Source organism: Triticum urartu, chromosome 3A (assembly GCF_056163025.1).
Source record: "Triticum urartu cultivar PI428250 chromosome 3A, HENAU_Tu73, whole genome shotgun sequence".
Classification (NCBI taxonomy): domain Eukaryota; kingdom Viridiplantae; phylum Streptophyta; class Magnoliopsida; order Poales; family Poaceae; genus Triticum; species Triticum urartu.
This window is the reverse complement of record NC_141875.1, coordinates 430,221,023-430,232,937: the sequence shown is the minus strand read 5'-3', so window position 1 is coordinate 430,232,937 and position 11,915 is coordinate 430,221,023. Positions and strand designations below refer to the sequence as shown.

The 11,915-nt window shown below is 47.9% G+C and overlaps 1 long non-coding RNA gene across 1 annotated transcript; it reads right to left on the bottom strand.

The window, feature by feature from the left end:
- Window positions 1–8,893: 8,893 nt before the first annotated feature.
- LOC147979961 (uncharacterized) lies at window positions 8,894–11,652 on the bottom strand. Its single transcript, XR_015619068.1, has 2 exons — window positions 9,828–11,652; window positions 8,894–9,126 (listed from the first exon to the last, which is right to left on the bottom strand). It is a non-coding gene; the product is annotated as an uncharacterized LOC147979961 (long non-coding RNA).
- Between the last annotated feature and the right edge of the window lie 263 nt (window positions 11,653–11,915).

Genomic DNA, 11,915 nt, shown 5'->3' with positions numbered 1-11,915 from the left:
AGCATTACATGTCTGAGTACAGACAACCACAAAAGAAAAGGCCAAGAAGCCTGACTATCTACAAGTCCTTCCAAGGTACAAGATCATAGCTGAGGTAACAAGCTACTCGTCAAAGTCCAAGCGGTACTACTAGTGAGATAGATGTCTGATTTGCAAAACATAAATAAAGAAAACGTGAGTACAAAGGTACTCAGCAAGACTTACGTCAGATCCTATCATACATGCATTTGTATCAAGAAGGTAATGTGGGGTTTAGTTGCAGCAAGCCAGCTTTGACTCAGTGGCTATCCTGTTCTGCGACAATGAGAAACTTCTTTGAGGTGAGGTAGCGCACACGAGTCCACTAATCACCACATCAATACACTACTATGGATTCATTCCCGTCTCTCCTACGAGAAGGCCATCCATAGCACTCACACTTATCTTGAGCATTATAGAGTATCCACTTTAAGTTGTCTATGTACCACGTAAGCATCCAAGAAGTCAATAACCGAGGACACGGCTATTCGAATAGATCATGATAACCCTGCAGGGGTGTACTTCATCACACACGCTTTCACCACTTATCACCATATACCCGTCATGTATCTCGGCAACCTTCAAGCGGAAGCCTGGTGAGGGTGTCGGCCACGACCTAACTAACCACGCAATACTCTAGTCCAGGTTTATCACCTATTTGGGTTCCATCCGCAAGGAGATCCGGCCGGGGTGTCGCTCACGGCCCCAAACGATGTGAGCAGGGTTCCCAAGCCCACCATCCGGGTGCCACTTGGTACACCGTGCCACCTGTGCCTAGTCTGTCCCGAGCCCACCCTGCCGGGTACCACTCGGTAGAAAAATAACACTACCTACAAACACCAGAAACTATTTGCAACTCCTGGACAAAGATCAAGGCGGTTAATAAGCCGAGAGAGCTTGGAGCGCCCGGAGCCCAATGTGTGGTAGTAGCTAGTCATTGGACAACTTACACAGAACTCAGTTCTTAAGGACGGTCCCAATGAGACAACCCACCATGTACTCCTACATGGCCTCTCACCGCTACCTTTACCAAATCGTGTTCACACGCTTAACTATCAGCACCAGAACATATCATAACACTCCAATTCATTACCGATGAATCAGACCTGACACAACTCTAAGCAATAGCAGGCATGGCATGGTAGAAGCACAGCATGGCTCAAACAACTCCTACACATGCTAGTGGTTTCAACTATTTACTGTGGCAATGACAAGTTATGCAGAGGAATGGGTTCAACTACCGCAGCATAAAGTAGCAGTTGAATCGTTGTTGTTCTAATGCAATAAAAGAGAGCAGGAGCGAGAGAGTGGGATTGTATCGGAATGAACAAGGGGGGGTAGCTTGCCTGGTAGATCAACAGGGGGGCACTGCTCCACTGATAGGTACTCTCGAACACTTCCGGAGCAGGACCTATCGAGAAGGAACGGTGCCAACAATCAATACACAAGCATATGCAACAATATGATGCATGAACATGGCATGAAGATGTGATGCTGTTTGAGCTAATGCAACTAGTATTCAAATTGAATGAAGTCCATTTGAACCAAGGGTTCAAATGCAACTCCAAATTAAGCTCTTATATATGCCATTTATATGTTTTCACCTATACAGCAGGTATAAGTTGTTTTGTCATGCATGAAAATGGTACAGATGGATAGATTGAATTTTTCTGATCATTTTTCATATATAAATTATTTCAATCTGAGCTACGGTTGAATTTCTATGAATTTTTGAAGTTTTGAACATTTTTTGGAATTTCCTGTTTAAAAATAATTCCAGAAAAAGAATAACTGCGTCAGCATTGCGTCATGCCTGCGTCAGCAGGTCAACGGTGGCTGACCAGGTCAAACCTGACCGGTGGGGTCCACTGGTCAGCCACACGGTGCTGTCTGGGTCACCGACAGGTGGGGTCAGGTCAATGGACACATCAGCAAGTCAACCCTAACGCGTGGGTCCCGCTGGATTATAAGCTAATTTAAACAAAAATAAACCGAAGTTAATTAGGCGCGGGGCCCAGCTGTCGGTGTCACTAAAAGGGTTAATTAGTGGCGCCATTAGCCGCTAATGACGCTGCCACGTCGATACGGCCGGAGTTCAGCCGCCGGCAAGGTCAACGACGGCAGAACGGCTCGGGTTTCGCCCTCCGGCGACCAAACGCCGCGTGGAGGGGCTCTGTGGGTTCCTGGTGCTCATGCGCATCCGGCGGAGGCGACGGGAGCTTGCGGGGGCGGCGGAGCTCGCCGGAGCGAGGCTCGCGGCGGCGGCCGGAGTTCGGTGGCGTGCGGCAGAGGGGCTAGAGGGCGCAGAAGGGCAGGGGAGTAGGGGGGACGACGGCGGGGCTCACAGGGGACCGGCGGGCGTCGTCGGGGAGCTCGGGGAAGGCTGGAGTCGGCGGGGCAGTGAGGACGATCTCCAGCGGCCGGAGATGAAGACGACGGCGCCGAGGATGAAGCGGAGCTCGCCCGGTTGCTTTGCTCGGTGAGGAGGGAGAAGGGGTCACAGCGGAGCTGGGAAGCGTGTCGGGGAGGTGCGGCAGTGCCCGAGGCCACGGTGGCTGTGGACGGCGGCGACGACGATTTCAGCCACGAGAGAGGGGGCGAGGGGGAAGAGGGAATGGCACGGGAAAGAGCGAGAGAGGCTTGGGGGGGTGTGTGGCGACGCGCGGGTGATCCAGGCAACGAGAGGGAGAAGCAGGAGGTGGCGGAAGACGTGGCCGCGGCGTGTGTCGTGCCCGGCTTCTCCTCTGCCTACTGGCAAGAGGTAGAAGACGGGGCTGCCCCTGGTGGGCTGGGCCGCCAGGTGGGCTGGCCAGCTGGGCGGCCAGGTAAGGCCAGGTAAGCCTTTTCCTTTTCCTGTTTTCTTTTACTATTTTTCTAACATTTGTTTTGATTTAATAAAAATACTAAATCATTTTATTTTATTCTATAAATTTTAGTAGGGACTACTTGGACCACTCCAAAGCCCCTCACCAAAATTCAGAATTATTGGACAATATTTTATATATAATAAAATATTTATCCAACGCAAATAATTACTGGATTAATTCCAAATGCCCAAAATAAATACTTATGAGCTCCTAAAGATATTGGTTTGATTTTTATCTCTGTCCAATATTTTCAGAGAACATCATGAACATTTTCTTGGACCTTTTGGAGAATTTTTTATCTGGGTCATTTCCTGAAATGATTCTGAGGGTTTCACAAATCCCCATTTAAAATTTAAATGGAATTTAAACATGATGCACAAATGGCTAGCTGGTCTAGGTCATACCAGAACTAGGGATGTGACAACTCGCCCCCACTCGAAGAAATCTCGTCCCGAGATTCAGGAGTCGGCGGAAAGAAAGCGGGGTACTCAAGTCGAAGACGATCTTCACGCTCCCAAGTAGCTTCTCTCTCGGAATGATGAGACCACTGAACCTTGAGAAACTTGATGTTATGACGTTGAGTGACACGCTCTGCTTGATCCAGAATGCGGACGGGGTACTCTCGATAAGTGAGGTTATCTTGGAGATCAAGCGTTTCGTGGTCCACTCCGCAGAGGGGATCCGAGAAGCAACGCCTGAGTTGAGAGACGTGGAAGACATCATGTAATCGGGAAAGATGTGGGGGTAGTTCCAACTGGTAGGCAACCTCTCCTCGTTTAGCGAGAATGCGAAAAGGACCAATGTAATGAGGAGCCAACTTGCCCTTGATACCGAATCGATGGGTACCCTTCAAAGGGGTAACCCGAAGGTAAGCTTTGTCGCCAACTTCATAAGCCACTTCCTTATGACTACGGTCATACTGGCTCTTTTGACGAGATTGGGCTGTTTTCAAATTCTCACGAATGATGCGAACTTGCTCTTCTGCCTCCTGGATCATATCCGGTCCAAGGAATTGTCTTTCACCGGTTTCTGACCAGTTCAAAGGTGTTCGACATCTTCGTCCATACAGAACCTCAAAAGGAGCTTTCTTGAGGCTGGATTGGTAACTATTGTTATAAGCAAACTCGGCAAAGGGAAGACACTTCTCCCAATCCATACCGAATGAGATAACACAAGCTCTAAGCATGTCTTCAAGAATCTGGTTGATCCTTTCCACCTGACCACTTGATTGAGGGTGGAAAGCGGTACTGAAGGAAAGATGGATGCCCATGGCAGTTTGGAAACTCTCCCAGAAATGAGAAGTGAAAAGACTACCACGGTCTGAATTGATCTCTAGTGGGACACCATGAAGTGACACTATTCGAGAAATATATAAGTCAGCGAGCTGACTAGCAGTGATACTCTCTCGAACAGGTAGGAAGTGAACCACTTTGGAAAGACGATCAATAACTACGAAGATAGCGTTATTCCCTTTCTTGGTCCTGGGAAAGCCGGTGATGAAGTCCATACCAACTTTATCCCATTTCCACTCAGGAATAGCTAAAGGTTGAAGGGTGCCAGCAGGCCTTTGATGCTCTGCCTTAACGCGACGACAAACGTCACAGTTAGCAATAAACTGAGCAATTTCTCTCTTCATCCTAGTCCACCAGAACCTCTGGCGTAGGTCCTGATACATCTTAGTACTACCGGGATGAATCGTGAGAGGAGATTCATGCGCCTCCTTAAGGATTAATTGTTGAAGATGTTGATTCTTGGGAACCACCAAGCGACTCTCAAAGAAAACAACACCACGATCATCTATAGAGAAACTACCACCAACTCCTTTGTTAATGTTTCTCTTGATCCGGGAAATTCCTGTATCCTGCTTCTGAGCAGAGACGATCTGATCCACAAGAGTAGGTTTCGCCACCAAGGTAGAAAGGAATCCATGAGGAGCAATGTGAAGGTTAAGTTTACATAATTCCTCATGGAGAAGTGGTTGGCCCTGCTGCAACATGAGATTGTTGCAATAGGACTTACGACTTAGTGCATCAGCCATGACATTCCCCTTACCTGGGGTGTAGGTAATCCCAAAGTCATAATCTGAGATCAACTCCAACCAACGTCTTTGCCTAAGGTTCAAATCTGGTTGGGTGAAGATATACTTGAGACTCTGGTGATCGGTGTAAATCTCGCAACGTTTACCAAGAAGGTAATGTCGCCAGGTCTTAAGTGCATAGACTACGGCTGCAAGCTCTAGATCATGTGTAGGATAATTCTCCTCATGTGGATGCAACTGTCGAGATGCATAGGCAATCACATGGCGATATTGCATAAGAATGCAACCTAGTCCCTGTCGTGAGGCATCACAATAGATAACAAAGTCCTTAGTGAAATCTGGTGGCACAAGTATGGGAGCAGAAGTCAGACGTCTTTTCAGTTCTTGAAAACTGTGCTCACACTGTGGGGACCACTCAAACTTTTTATCTTTCTTGAGAAGTTCCGTGAGAGGTTTGGCCACTTTGGAGAAGTTCTCAACGAATCGGCGACAATAACTGGCTAGGACAAGGAAACTCCTAACTTGTTTAACTGTTTCAGGCGGAGTCCAATCAAGAACGGCCTGAACTCTTTCGGGATTGACAGCAATGCCCTTACCAAAGATTACGTGGCCGAGATAGGTCACTTCTGGCAACCAAAATTCGCACTTGGAGAACTTGGCATAAAGGCGGTGCTCTCTGAGTTTTTCTAGCACAAGTCTAAGATGTTCGGCATGATCTTCCTTGTTCTTCAAGTAAATAAGAATATCATCGAGGTAAACCACGACAAACTTATCTAAGTACTCTATGAAGATCGAGTTCATCAAGCGAGAGAAAGTAGCTGGAGCGTTGGTTAGACCAAAGGACATGACGGTGTACTCGTACTGACCATAACGAGTGACAAAAGCCGTCTTAGGAATGTCCCTATTTCTGATCTTGATTTGGTGGTAGCCTAACCTCAAATCCATCTTGGAAAAGACTGAGGATCCAGCGAGCTGATCATACAGGTCGTTGATCCTGGGGAGCGGACACTTGTTCTTTATCGTGACCAAATTAACGGGACGATAATCTACAACCATCTGGTCCGTACCATCCTTCTTCTTGACAAAGAGAACGGGGCAAGCCCAGGGAGAAGAACTAGAACGGATGAAACCCTTTTGCAAGGATTCATCGAGTTGTTTCTTAAGCTCAGCTAGTTCTAAGGGTGCCATCTTGTAAGGTCTCCTAGAGATTGGAGCGGTTCCTGGTATAAGATCTATGACAAATTCTACATCTCTGTCAGGTGGAATACCTGGCAGTTCCTCTGGAAAAACATCCGGAAAGTCACGGACTACCGGGATATCTTCAAGGTCTGGAAGAGGGCTGGCATTAAGAGAATAGAGTTGACGCTTTGCAGCTCTGGTGGAGACAGTGACTATCTTGCCAGATGGATGCGTGAGCTGAACAGACCTGGTGTAAGAATCAATCTTGGCATAATGAGCTTTCATCCAGTCCATACCCAAGATGATGTTAATATCTGTAGGCTTGAGGGCTATAAGTGATGCAAGGAATACAAGTCTGTCAACAAGGATTTCATTACCATGGCTTACACTAGAAGTTTTCCATTTGGATCCAGGAGTTTGAATTACTAGTGGAGAGGGCATATCACAAAAGGATATGTTGTGCAAGCTGGCATAACTTTCGAAAATGAAGGAATGAGATGCTCCGGTATCAAACAGAACCGAAGCTGGATGACAGTTGACAAGGAGGGTACCAAGAACGACATCCGGATCATCATGAGTGTCTTTAGCTGAGACGTGATGCACACATCCACGTTCAGTGGGAGCTAACTTGACACTAATCATCTTGCGTGATGGCTTACCACGGCCAACAGACTTCTCAGACTGGGGTGGAGCATAGTTGGTTTGAGAGCAGTCACGTGCATAGTGTCCTGGCTCTCCGCATGTGAAACAAGTCCCTGAAGTAGGACGTGGACCCGCATTGACAAGCGGTCTACCAATAGGCCTGGGTGGAGCATACTGCTGAACTGGGTGAGGTGCCACACAAGATGGCCTTGGTGTATAACCGGGTGGAAGAGCGGAGTTCGGAACCCAAATCCGGCGCTTCTGCAAAGTAGAACCGGAAGAGGAACCCAAATCACGGGTGTGCTTGCGAGACTCCTCGTATGTGAGTTGAGCTGTCTCTGCGTTAATGGCCTTGTTCACAAGAGCCTGTAATGTGTTGCAATGATGCAAGTGGAGATCACGACGCAACTTGGGGTTGAGACCCTTCCGGAACCTAGCCTGCTTCTTGGCGTCCGTGGACACTTCTTCTGTAGCATAGCGTGCAAGGTTCTCAAATTCTCTACTGTAAGCATCAACAGCCATCTTACCCTGTGTGAAACTACAGAACTCTTCTCTCTTGCGGTCAATGAGAGCTTGAGGAATGTGATGCTCGCGAAAAGCCTCAGTGAAATCTCTCCAGGTGGTTTTCTGGCCAGCTGGAAGCATAGCCTCATAGTTCTGCCACCAAATACTAGCAGGACCTTCCAGATGATAAGCAGCATAGGTGACCTTGTCACCTTCAGCTACGTTCGCAGAACGCAGCTTGTGTGTGATACTACGTAGCCAGTCATCTGCATCGAGTGGTTCAATGGAATGATGGAAGGTAGGTGGTTTCAGACCAATGAAATCATGGATGGACACAAACTCTTTGTGCTGATGGGAGGTGTTCTCCTCAATACGTGCTAGCAAGCGGTTAGACTCACGCTTGTTCCTCTCAACCTCTAACATGAACTCTGCCAACGAAGACTGGTCGGGAGGATCCTCATCCCTACCATCTCCGTGGTTCCGGATACGAGCAACAAAACTTCAGTTAACTGACGACATCCTGAAGAACCAACCAAGGAAACAAAGGATGGATTCAGCATCATCATAAGGATGTAGATTATAGTACGAGGAAAAATACTATCTCTTGAACTCCTAGGACAATTCCGGCAACATAACGGCAGTAAAATGCTCGAAATGAGACATTCTGCCAAAGATGGGGTAGCACCATACTCAACAACATTACCCAACATTCTGAGTATTACTAAACAGACTACACTGGAGGAACTCGAACTGGGATATGACTCTGATCAACCAATCCTAAGAGACTACGGAGTAGTAACACGTGATCCTGATAGACGGAAAAGAAAGCCTAGTTCCTTAACCCCGTAGGAAGATAGGATGACTCAGATCAGAAGGCATGAGGCATAAGGAGTAAAAAGAGCCTTACGTTCCCTTCCACAATCAATTCCCCTATATAGCTAAAGAATTTCTAGACTCAACTTCGACCAGGTTGGCTTGGAAATCCTACAGGTAGTCAGGCTCTGATACCAAAGCTGTCGGGACCCCGATTCTAAGTCACACCGATCTAGCATGTAACACCTCATATCACTTTGCGGCCTCACGCACGGTATTCCCACGGGTATCGCCTTACCATGGCCCGGGACCGTTTGCGCCTTTTGGCTCACGTATATGATAGTGTCGCTAGCATCCATATGACAGAGAACCCGAGCCGACATGACTAGTCGTGAACCCAAAGCGGCACTAACCCATGGGGACAGGCATACATGAATCAACCTCGAGCATGTCGGTCAGCAGCGTGTGAATCCGGACTGTAGCACTGGGCTAACAGGACTCCGGTAACCCGGGCTCTAGCAGGCTAGGCAGGACTCCGGATGTCACCGCGTGACATTTCCCCGAAGGGACAGACACAGGAACGAAGTGAAACACATGTCGGCTAGTCAAGTGTCCTGAACAGTAGTGCTGGGCTAGCAGGACTCCGGTGAACCGGGCTGTAGCGGACTACTATGGCTCAAGGAAGCACTAGACTACATTTTCCCATAAGAGAGGCTGCCAAGGACAAACAACTAGATTGTTGGATCCCACACATAGCAATACACGTCACACGTACGCATAACATGCAAGTATGTGAGGTACAACATGGCATCACAACATAACGCAACTCATATAGATAAAGGCTCAGAAGAGCCACATAGCATAAATACAAACAGGGGTTACATGACCCATCATTCAGAACATACAAGCAACGGAAGCATTACATGTCTGAGTACAGACAACTACAAAAGAAAAGGCCGAAAAGCCTGACTATCTACAAGTCCCTCCAAGGTACAAGATCATAGCTGAGGTAACAAGCTACTCGTCGAAGTCCAAGCGGTACTACTAGTGAGACAGATGTCTCATCTGCAAAACATAAATAAAGCAAACGTGAGTACAAAGGTACTCAGCAAGACTTACGTCAGATCCTATCATACATGCATTTGTATCAAGAAGGTAATGTGGGGTTTAGTTGCAGCAAGCCAGCTTTGACTCAGTGGCTATCCTGTTCTATGACAATGAGAAACTTCTTTGAGGTGAGGTAGCGCACACGAGTCCACTAATCACCACATCAATACACTACTATGGATTCATTCCCGTCTCGCCAAAATTCAGAATTATTGGACAATATTTTATATATAATAAAATATTTATCCAACGCAAATAATTACTGGATTAATTCCAAATGCCCAAAATAAGTACTTACGAGCTCCTAAAGATATTGGTTTGATTTTTATCTCTGTCCCATATTTTCAGAGAGCATCATGAACATTTTCTTGGACCTTTTTGGAGAATCTTTTTATCTGGGTCATTTCCAGAAATGATTCTGTGGGTTTCACAAATCCCCATTTCAAATTTAAATGGAATTTAAACATGATGCACAAATGGCTAGCTGGTCTAGGTCATACCAGAACTAGGGATGTGACAGACAAGGTGGATTAGAGGCTTGGTTCAACAATATGGGAGGCATGATAAGCAAGTGGTAGGTATCGCATCATAGGCATAGCAAAAGAGCAAGCATCTAGCAAGCAAAGATAGAAGTGATTTCGAGGGTATGGTCATCTTGCCTGAAATCCCGCAAGGAAGAAGAACGAGTCCATGAAGAAGATAAATGGACGAAGTCGAACGAATCCTCGCAACACGACGTTATCGGAATCAACCCGAAGAAGCAACACCGAAAAGAAGCAAACAACATATTAAACAACCAACACATAAGCATGGCATGATGCACAACCAAGTATGATGCATGTCCGGTTTAATGAGGCATGGCATGGCAAAGTGCACAAGCAATTCTACAAATTAGGTGGAGCTCAATATGCAACGAGTTGCATATTGACGAAACACCATGTTCAAATTATTTAGTTCGATCTCGTTTATGTACCCAACAATATTAAATGTTGTTAAACATGGCAAGAGGGTGAAGCAAAGCAAAACTACCTATCTAGTCAAGTTTAAATGAGGACGGGAACAACAAACAACAAATCCGGAAACTCCTCCTGTGCATACATTAGGTTTGGTACTGTTCTGCCCTAAACACATTTTTAGAGTTATTAAACATGCAAGAAAAGTGCACCATGTTAAAATAGGCAATTTTCTACCCCATTTACATATAAAGTTTGTTAAAAACGGAGCTACGGTTATTTAGTTATGGAATAAATCATTGTTAACAAGGCATAGGAGCAAATTTAACCAAACATCATTTTAAACATTTTAAACATGGATGAAAAAGACATATTATGAAACTAGATGAAAAACTAAGCAAGTTTCATATACAAAGTTTTTACATGTGATGCTTAGTTTGTGAGATATTAAATGCATGAAGGCTAGGGGGTTTTCTGTAAATCTGCAATACTTGGGGTAATTGGACAAAATCGCGGCGCACAGGAAAAAACATATATGGGCCGAATCTGAGCTATCGGGCCAAACAGGATCTGGCTTGAGGTGCTTCTCACCTCGTGGGCTCACGGCCCAGTCAGGGGAGAGGCTTGGCAGGCCGGTTGAGTAGTGCGCGGGGCCTGGCGATATGGAGGCAGAGGCGCGGTCAATGGGCGCTCGTTGTCTCCATACACACAGGAGGAGGACGAGGCAAGGTCCGCGGGGAGGTAGAGTTTTCCGGCGCTGGTGGACTTGGGCGACGCAGACGGCGTGGAGAAGAACGGATCCCGGCGGAGCCTCGCCGGAATGAAGCAGGAGCAGCGGAGCGGGACGCAGAGGAGGGCCAATGCAGGCAGGGCTCAGTCGACAGCCATGCATGCTGCTGCTGCTTGATGCAGCCGTCGGCGAGGAGATGACGCAGGGGCGCGAGGTTTAGAGCTGCGTGGCGGCAGAGACGAGCGGGTCCTGGTGCGGGGCGTCGCCGGTGGAAACCGGCCGGGAACGGGCCAGGGCGGCGGAGGCAGGCGATGGCAGGGTCGGGGCACATCTCGTGGTCCTGCTGGAAACAGAGGAAGTAGAGGACCGGTGTGGAAATGACGCAAGCTTCTGGCGACGGGGAAACGGGCGGATCTGGGCGGCGGGAGTCCATCTCCGACAATGGTGGCGCCGGTTGGTGCTCCTGGGTGTGCTCCTGCAAGGTGCCGAGGCCATGGCTCACTCTTTTCGGTTCCTGCGAGAAGATGCAGAGGAAGAGAGAGATGAGATTAGAATAGAGGAGGAAGAGAGATGAAGCAGGAGGGTAGAAGAAAGGAGCAGGGCGCGCGGCAGATGCTCATCTTGCTGGCTGGTTCGGTCCCTGGCGGCGGCGCCGGACGACGAGGCGAGGAGGAGGAGCATGGGGAGGATCTGGATCGAAGAGGAGTAGTGGCTGGGCGCGGAAGGAGAGGCGCAGGTGGATCGGGAGGAGATCCCGAGGTTGGGGAATGAGAGAGAGTGGCGGCGGAGGGATTCGGAGGATGGGACAGGATAGGCTAGGGTTTGATCTGATATTTATATCAGATGAGTTTTGGGTTAGGGGCTAACTTGTCCCTCCAATCGCAATCGGACGATCGCGAAAAAATATATTAGGAAGTCCAATTAACAAAATGGAGACGTTTTGTAGATGTTTGGGGATGATCCGGACACGACGGTAGCGACAGTCCGGGTCGGGTCCGGGACAGCTTTCGGGCGCGCGCGTGAGGAGGGCCGCGGGCTAACGAGAGAGGTTAGGTTGGACATGG